Below are 10,133 nucleotides of genomic sequence, written 5' to 3'. Positions count from 1 at the left end.
AGAGAGAGAGAGGGAGAAAGAGAGAGAGAGAGAGAGAGAGAGAGAGCGAGTGACAGGGAGAGAGAGAGAGGGAGAGAGAGCGAGTGACAGGGAGAGAGAGAGAGGGAGAAAGAGAGAGGGAGAGGGAGAGAGATAGACAGAGAGAAAGAGGGAGGGAGAGAGAGGGAGGGAGAGAGAGGGATGGAGAAAGAGAGAGAGGGAGAGAGAGAGAGACAGAGAGAGAGAGAGATGGAGAGAGAGACAGAGAGAGAGAGAGAGAGAGAGATGGAGAGAGAGAGAGCGAGAGAGAGGGAGAGGGAGAGAGAGAGAGGTGGAGAGAGAGAGAGATGGAGAGAGAGATGGAGAGAGAGAGAGTGACGAGAGAGAGAGAGAGCTGACTGCGCGCCCTGACACACAAACCGCTGTGCCAATAGACGTATGACTATCTAATTAAACTGGTACCACGTAATCCCTCGAACCCCCCTCCCCCTCCTTAAATCCCCTCTACTCCGCACAACTAGCTAAAACCAACTCTCTCTCTCTCCCTCTCTTATCCCAGTGGAAGCCCGCGCCCTCCCAGCCGTTAGCTGCCTCGCTCCGGTCTGCTTGTTGTTGTCTCACGGGGCTTGAGTGTGACGTTGTGACGGTATCATGGTTTACAGGGCTCGGTCACAGTAGCAGCATAAGAAGAGGAAGGAGCAGGACAGTAGCTGTGTGTACCAAGCAGCCAGTCCGGATTCTCTTCCATCTCCCATCCTATCGACCGGAGGACGCAGCCAGAACAAGCCGAGCATCCACTCATCTAGTCCCGTCTCTCTCTAGTGCTCTGTCGTCCCTCATCGCTACGCTCGGTGATCATCAGCTCTGCGGAGCTCTCTGTTTGATAAAAGGTAAGAATTAACCGAATGAATGAATGATGCTTGTTCGCATTTGCCTGAAATATTTATATCGGTGTTTAATAGTTAATGGTTTGACATCGTTGCAGGGGCTCTTTCTGAACTTGAGTTCCCGATATCGAATACAGCGTGTCTTCTCTGAGATGTGCTAAAAGGAATAATGTGGCCAAATAAAATATTATTTTTTTGTATTGGAAAACCATTGTTTTCATTATACAGGCCGAATGATAATTTGTAGTTTTTTTTTTCTTTCTCGGGAAATTATTATAGACTGTGCAATGCTTGGATGGTAGCGTTTTCCATATGGCCTAGCTTCAATATTCTGCATAAAGCGGATTAATTTCATGATTGCAAAACAACAACCAGATCATAAATATGATTAGCATTTTTATGAATGACGAGCGTCTATTGAAATGTACTCTCGGGTGTGATAACAGAATGGGGGATGTGACAGTAACAGCCACGATGCGACGCGCTTGGTGTACTCCTCGGAATCTCTCTCTCTCTTCCTCTCTCCTCTTCTCGTCCGACTATCATGTCAAGTCTTTCTCTTTCTCTTCTTCTGACCCCTTTTCAGACGATGTCACGCTGTTGTTTGGGAATTGTAATGATTGTTTCATTGTATAGGCAATGGAATGTGATATATGACGCGCTGTACAGTAGTCTACAGTAGGTCATATCACTGTGTGTGAACGCAGTGACGTTCAGAATGATGCTTTTAATAATTATACATGTGGCTCAGAGGTTTATGCTAACTTCATGATTTTCCCCATAGCGGAACATGTATTTGTTATGTATTTGTTGACAGTGATATGGGCCTGGGTCTATACTGTTGTAGCCTACTCAATCTAAAGATGGGAAGAAGAAAAAAACATATTAAATATATGCTTCGGCATATAATATGTAGATGTTATATGATATAAGCCTCATATCATAGCCTCTTCTGGCAAAAGTCGATATAAAACAGCAGAAAAGGCTATTTTATCCCATAAATGTGCTCTCGGGTCGTCTTGTCTCAGTTTACTTCCTCTCTGCCTGTTAATAAAGCCTTGTCAGTAATGATTTACGAGTCACGTAAAATCCCGGTTTGTATCATTTCATCGACACTTAAGAAAGCTGCTGGTAGTGCTTACCGGTAGTTGAGTGGCACGGTGAGGGAGAGAGAATTGATGGAGCTGTACCTACCGATAGATGGCGGCCTATTTCACTCCATGCGCTCGTTATGGCGGCCTATTTCACTCCATGCGCTCGTTATGGCGGCCTATTTCACTCCATGCGCTCGTTGTGGCGGCCGTTCCAGACGCATGCGGGGGTCTGGTAGCATGACTGAATTGCATGTGATAAATGTGACTGTATGAGCTGCAAGGAGTGCCATCTGTAGCCTATAGGAAAGGTGGTGGATGAAGCTGCCCTTAGACAGATCTAAGGTCAGAGGTTTAAGCCATGAAATGGTTATTAAGACAGGTAGGTGGGACAACCACATAGCACAGTCATCTCCTATGTGGCCTGATGTACTTCAACAACTTATCTCCTATGTGGCCTGATGTACTTCAACAACTCATCTCCTATGTGGCCTGATGTACTTCAACAGAGTACTGTCTTATCTCCTATGTGGTGTTAATGTTGCGACAGTTCGTTCCTGGTAACAGAACAAAATAGTCAGCACATAGTAACTTCTGATTTAGCTGTACTTTAATTAATGCAAACACGTGTATGGTAAATGTGTCGTTCTTATACGGTCTCTCTTTGACACCTCGCAGGGCGAAACAGAAGAAGAGGGCGACACATCCTATTGTTCTCTCTTTTATACTGAGAGATATTTCCCGCTCAATGCTGGCCTGTCCGAGGGAGGAGGAGCGTGGTTTATACTTGCTCCTCCTGTCGTCGGCGTGTAGGCTGATCCCAGCGTCGTGACGCACTTCCTGTTGCCGGTTGTAGTTCTTCTTGTCTTCAGTTGATTTACTCGTAGTTTATGTACTTAGCGTAGCTTCCCCAGTATATTATAAAGGTTATGCATACAAATAACCAGTTCAACCCTAACAATGGCCTGATGTACTTCAACAGACTACTGTCTTATCTCCTATGTGGCCTGATGTACTTCAACAACTTATCTCCTATGTGGCCTGATGTACTTCAACAGACTACTGTCTTATCTCCTATGTGGCCTGATGTACTTCAACAGACTACTGTCTTATCTCCTATGTGGCCTGATGTACTTCAACAACTTATCTCCTATGTGGCCTGATGTACTTCAACAGAGTACTGTCTTATCTCCTATGTGGCCTGATGTACTTCAACAGACTACAATCTTATCTCCTATGTGGCCTGATGTACTTCAACAGACTACTGTCTTATCTCCTATGTGGCCTGATGTACTTCAACAACTTATCTCCTATGTGGCCTGATGTACTTCAACAGAGTACTGTCTTATCTCCTATGTGGCCTGATGTACTTCAACGACTTATCTCCTATGTGGCCTGATGTACTTCAACAGACTACTATCTTATCTCCTATGTGACCTGATGTACTTCAACAACTTATCTCCTATGTGTGCAAATTAGGGGTAAGAGCCTTGCTTAAGGGCACATCAAAAGATTTTTCACCTTCTCAGCTCAGGTATTCGAACCAGCAAGCTTTCAGTTACTGGTCCAAGGGTCTAACCACTAGTCTACCTGCCGCCCTACACGTGCACACACACACACACACACACACATATGACTGCACACACAAGAGCGCACACACGCAAGCACACACACACACACACACACACACACACACACACACACACACACACACACACACACACACACACACACACACACACACACACACACACAAACACACACACACACACACACACACAATCACTCACTCTTGCCAAGCAGCCCCTCCACATCTCCCACTCTACCAGGGCTCTCTCTCTCTCTTCGTGTAAGCCCCATGACAGAAGACCTTGGCTTGGCTAGAGATACAGCTTAAGCCAGCCATCCCTCTGGTACAGCATTCAGCTTGTGGATCTATGGCTGACATGATGGATGAGTTTGGTAGTGGGGTGTCTTGTTGGGTGCTTTGAACTTGAAAGGGTAAACACAGTTGGAGTCACTAGCAGGTACATTTGAGTTAAAATGCCATAAAAGAGAAGTTCTCACTACGTTGCTTGCTTAAAGTCCCCGTTTTTAAATTGAAAAGCAAATATTTCAGTCTACCAGCCGATGTTTCAATTAGAATAAAATATTCGATTTTCACTTTAACAAGACACTTTTTGCAAGCAAGCGAGGTGTGGGAACTCCTACTGCTCCTGTCATTGGTTGGGAGCAGGTCCTTGCCGTTCTGCCGCTATGATCAGATTGTCAAAAATTGATGGACAACAGTTGTGATTGTCTATTCCATATTGTTCATTTTACTTTGACCTGTTCTGTTTTTAGGATCTGTTGTTTGATCCCTACATGTGTGGTTCCCACTGTGAAGCATGGAGGAGGAGGTGTGAGGGTGTGGGGGTACTTTGCTGGTGACACTCAAATCAAAATCAAATCAAATTTATTCATATAGCCCTTCGTATATCAGCTGAAATCTCAAAGTGCTGTACAGAAACCCAGCCTAAAACCCCAAACAGCAAGCAATGCATGTGAAAGAGGCACGGTGGCTAGGAAAAACTCCCTAGGAAAAACTCCCTAGAAAGGCCAAAAATCTAGGAAGAAACCTAGAGAGGAACCAGGCTATGAGGGGTGGCCAGTCCTCTTCTGGCTGTGCCGGGTGGATATTATAACAGAACATGGTCAAGATGTTAAAATGTTCATAAATGACCAGCATGGTCAAATAATAATAATCATTGTAGTTGTCGAGGGTGCAACAAGCACGTCCGGTGAACAGGTCAGGGTTCCGTAGCCGCAGGCAGAACAGTTGAAACTGGAGCAGCAGCATGGCCAGGTGGACTGGGGACAGCAAGAAGTCATCATGCCAGGTAGTCCCGAGGCATGGTCCTAGGGCTCAGGTCCTCCGAGAGAAAGAAAGAAAGAGAGAAAGAGAGAAAGAGAGAATTAGAGAGAGCATATTTAAATTCACACAGGACACCGGATAAGACAAGAGAATACTCCAGATGAAACAGACTGACCCTAGCCCCCCGGCACATTTTTTTTTTTTTTCACCTTTATTTAACCAGGTAGGCAAGTTGAGAACAAGTTCTCATTTACAATTGCGACCTGGCCAAGATAAAGCAAAGCAGTTCGACAACATACAAAAACACAGAGTTACACATGGAGTAAAACAACATACAATCAATGATGCAGTAGAAAAAATAAGACTATATACAATGTGAGCAAATGATGTGAGATAAGGGAGGTAAAGGCAAAAAAATGCCATGGTGGCAAAGTAAATAAAGTATGGCAAGAAAAACACTGGAATGGTAGATTTGTAGTTTGAAGAAAGTTAAAAGTTAAAATATAAATAATATGGTGCAAAGGAGCAAAATAAATAAAATAAATAAATACAGTAGGGGAAGAGGTAGTAGTTTGGGCTAAATTAAAGATGGGCTATGTACAGGTGCAGAGATCTGTGAGCTGCTACATAAACTACTGCAGCATAAATACTGGAGGCTGAGACAGGAGGGATCAGAAGACACTGTGGTTGGTTTAGAATTCAAGGCACACTTAACCAGCATGGCTACCACAGCATTCTGCAGCGATACGCCGTCCCATCTGGTTTGCACTTAGTGGGACTATAATTTGTTTTTCAAAAGGACAATGACCCAAAACACACCTACAGGCTGTGTAATGGCTATTTGACCAAGAAGGAGAGTGATGGAGTCTTGCATTAGATGACTTGGCCTCCACAATCATCTAAACTCGACCCAATAGAGATGGTTTGGAATGAGTTGGACCGCAGAGTAAAGGAAAAGCAGTTAACAAGTGCTCAGCATATGTAGGAACTTCTTCAAGACTGTTGGAAAAGCATTCCAGGTGACTACCTCGTGAAGCTGGTTGAGAGAATGCCAAGAGTTTGCCAAGCTGTCATCAAGGCAAAGGGTGGCTACTTTGAAGAATCTAAAATCTAAAATATATTTTAATTTGGTTAGGACTTTTATTGCTTACTACACGATTCCATATGTGTTATTTCATAGTTTTGTTGTCTTCGCTATTATTCTACAATGTAGAAAGTAGTAAAAATAAAGAAAAATCCTTGAATGAGTAGGTGTATCCAAACTTTTGACTTCTACTGTATATCAATAAAAATACGTTATTTGTTTCGATAGAGTCATGGATATGTTTTTATAATTCTTCAAAGTCCTAGAAAATAAATTTTGCCATTTTCATTTCCATTACAATAAAAATATTACAACTTTTTTTTGTAGATTCGATTAGTAATATTAGTTATAGTAATTATAGTAATGAATAAAGTCTAGTTACAGCTTCTTTTGACAAAGTAGAAACAAAAGAGATTATAATAATATAAATAGCCAAGTCACGGGTCAAATGATTTGCTGTATTCCTAAACAAAGACACCAGTGTATGAACAATTGTGAAGGATGAATTGCATAAAGAAATAGCATATTTAAAATTGACATTTTATTATGTTACTAGTTTTTTTGCTTAGTAGTCAGAACAATACTGCCGTACAAGTGGTGCTGAATGCATGGACAGTATAGATATTCTTGAGAAATAAAATACAAATATATATTTGACAAAGGTAAGTGTTATAGAAATGGCAGAATATGCTCTTTCTGATACTATATTTAAATCAAAAATGTTTTACCTGCATGTGACTCTGAAGGAGGATTTGATAAAGTGATGCTCCTTTCCCGGCATCTGTAAATTTGCACCCATCTCTTCATGTACAATTTGACAACTGACAGGTCTAATATTGTCCCTCAATAGATTATTGTCAATGTAATCTTATCTATAGGCTAACTCTTATCATGTGTGAAATTAGTTTCAGTATAGTTTAGGTGTATAGTGAATGACACAAATATTAATTTTCACAAAGTTTGCTGCTTCAGTGTCTTTAGATATTTTTGTCAGATGTTACTATGGAATATTGAAGTATAATTCTAAGCATTTCATAAGTGTCAAAGGCTTTTATTGACAATTACATGAAGTTGATGCAAAGAGTCAAAATTTTCAGTGTTGACCCTTCTTTTTCAAGACCTCTGCAATCCGCCCTGGCATGCTGTCAATTAACTTCTGGGCCACATCCTGACTGATGGCAGCCCATTCTTACATAATCAATGCTTGGAGTTTGTCAGAATTTATGTTTTTTTTTGTCCACCCACCTCTTGAGGATTGACCACAAGTTCTCAATGGGATTAAGGACTGGGGAGTTTCCTGGCCATGGACCCAAAATATCGATGTTTTGTTCCCCAAGCCACTTAGTTATCACTTTTGCCTTATGGCAAGGTGCTCCATCATGCTGGAAAAGGCATTGTTCGTCACCGAGCTGTTCCTGGATGGTTGGGAGAGGCTGCTCTCGGAGGATGTGTTGGTACCATTCTTTATTCATGGCTGTGTTCTTAGGCAAAATTGTGAGTGAGCCCACTCCCTTGGCTGAGAAGCAACCCCACACATGAATGGTCTCAGGATGCTTTACTGTTGGCATGACACAGGACTGATAGTAGCGAACACCTTGTCTTCTCCGGACAAGCTTTTTTCCGGATGCCCCAAACAATCGGAAAGGGGATTCATCAGAGAAAATGACTTTACCCCAGTCCTCAGCAGTCCAATCCCTGTACCTTTTGCAGAATATCAGTCTGTCCCTGATGTTTTTCCTGGAGAGAAGTGGCTTCTTTGCTGCCCTCCTTGACACCAGGCCATCCTCCAAAAGTCTTCGCCTCACTGTGCGTGCAGATGCACTCACACCTGCCTGCTGCCATTCCTGAGCAAGCTCTGTACTGGTGGTGCCCCGATCCCGCAGCTGAATCAACTTTAGGAGACGGTCCTGGACCTTGCTGGACTTTTTTGGCGCCCTGATGCCTTCTTCACATCAATTGAACCACTCTCCTTGAAGTTCTTGATGATCCGATAAATGTTTGATTTAGGTGCAATCTTACTGGCAGCAATATCCTTGCCTGTGAAGCCCTTTTTGTGCAAAGCAATGATGACGGCACGTGTTTCCTTGCAGGTAACCATGGTTGACAGAGGAAGCACCTCTCCTCCTTTTGAAGCTTCCAGTCTGTTATTTGAACTCAATCAGCATGACAGAGTGATCTCCAGCCTTGTCCTCGTCAACACTCACACCTGTGTTAACGAGAGAATCACTGACATGATGTCAGCTGGTCCTTTTGTGGCAGGGCTGAAATGCAGTGGAAATGTTGTTTTTGGGATTCAGTTCATTTCCATGGCAAAGAGCGACTTTGCAATTAAATGCAATTCATCTGATCACTCTTCATAACATTCTGGAGTATATGCAAATGAACATCATACAAACTGAGGCAGCAGACTTTGTGAAAATTAATATTTGTGTCATTCTCAAAACTTTTGGCCACGACTGTAGTTTCAATGGGCCGGCTGTGCAGACTGACTGACATCGTTTGTTTCCCCCTCATCAAGTTAGAGTCCAGTATATATTTGCCATTATTCTGAAGGCCTACTGCAACACATAGATGTTTTCGTTTCCCTTACAATACATTTGATTAGTAATAGAGTTAGGGTAAAAAAAAAGTCCTTTAATAACATCTTATTTTTACAAAGTTAAACGTCAAAGAGAATGGTATCAACCCTCAAGGCACGCTGTCAAATGATTAACATGAGCGCCAACACTGATAAATAGGCATAACACAAACTCATCATTACACTATTGTCTTTCTAAATTAAATCAACCTCTTCACCCTCCTTATCATTCAGTTAGGCCTCATTTAAATTCAATTGTGAAGTAAGGTGCACAATTATTGCCCATTCTTCCATTTGTCATTCATTCAGTGAGGAGAGAGAGACGCATTAGCGCCTGGCTGGCTACCAACGTCCTACAGCACATTGTATTGGAGCCTGGCTGGGTATCAACGTCCACATTGTCTTGGAGCCTGGCTGGGTACCAACGTCCTACAGCACATTGTCTTGGAGCCTGGCTGGGTACCAACGTCCTACAGCACATTGTCTTGGAGCCTGGCTGGGTACCAACGTCCTACAGAACATTATCTTGTAGCCTGGCTGGGTACCAACGTTCTACAGCACATTGTCTTGGAGCCTGGCTGGGTACCAACGTCCTACAGAACATTATCTTGGAGCCTGGCTGGGTACCAATGTTCTACAGCACATTGTCTTGGAGCCTGGCTGGGTACCAATGTCCTACAGAACATTATCTTGGAGCCTGGCTGGGTACCAACGTTCTACAGCACATTGTCTTGGAGCCTGGCTGGGTACCAACGTCCTACAGAACATTGTCTTGGAGCCTGGCTGGGTACCAACGTCCTACAGCACATTGTCTTGGAGCCTGGCTGGGTACCAACGTCCTACAGCACATTGTCTTGGAGCCTGGCTGGGTACCAACATCCTACAGCACATTGTCTTGGAGCCTGGCTGGGTACCAACATCCTACAGCACATTGTCGTGGAGCCTGGCTGGGTACCAACGTCCTACAGCACATTGTCTTGGAGCCTGGCTGGGTACCAACGTCCTACAGAACATTATCTTGGAGCCTGGCTGGGTACCAACGTCCTACAGAACATTATCTTGGAGCCTGGCTGGGTACCAATGTCCTACAGAACATTATCTTGGAGCCTGGCTGGGTACCAACGTCCTACAGAACATTATCTTGGAGCCTGGCTGGGTACCAACGTCCTACAGAACATTATCTTGGAGCCTGGCTGGGTACCAACGTCCTACAGAACATTATCTTGGAGCCTGGCTGGGTACCAACGTTCTACAGCACATTGTCTTGGAGCCTGGCTGGGTACCAACATCCTACAGCACATTGTCTTGGAGCCTGTCTGGGTACCAACATCCTACAGCACATTGTCTTAGAGCCTGGCTGGGTACCAACGTCCTACAGCACATTGTCTTGGAGCCTGGCTGGGTACCAACGTCCTACAGCACATTGTCTTGGAGCCTGGCTGGGTACCAACGTCCTACAGCACATTGTCTTGGAGCCTGGCTGGGTACCAACGTCCTACAGCACATTGTCTTAGAGCCTGGCTGGGTACCAACGTCCTACAGCACATTGTCTTAGAGCCTGGCTGGGTACCAACATCCTACAGCACATTGTCTTGGAGCCTGGCTGGGTACCAACATCCTACAGCACATTGTCTTGGAGCCTGGCTGGGTACCAACGTCC

The 10,133-nt window shown here is 43.9% G+C and overlaps 1 protein-coding gene across 1 annotated transcript in view; it reads left to right on the top strand.

Moving 5' to 3' along the window:
• The first annotated feature begins 391 nt into the window (after window positions 1-391).
• Window positions 392-10,133, top strand: part of LOC115174143 (hippocalcin-like protein 1) — a 66,310-nt gene continuing 56,568 nt past the window's right edge. Inside the window, exon 1 of the mRNA XM_029732839.1 lies at window positions 392-869. The gene's annotated coding sequence lies outside the window, so the exon portion shown is untranslated. The remainder of the gene's footprint in view (window positions 870-10,133) is intronic.

Source organism: Salmo trutta, chromosome 34, assembly GCF_901001165.1.
Source record: "Salmo trutta chromosome 34, fSalTru1.1, whole genome shotgun sequence".
Lineage (NCBI taxonomy): Eukaryota > Metazoa > Chordata > Actinopteri > Salmoniformes > Salmonidae > Salmo > Salmo trutta.
Note: the sequence above shows the minus strand (reverse complement) of the source record. Positions and strands in the feature narration are given on the sequence as shown.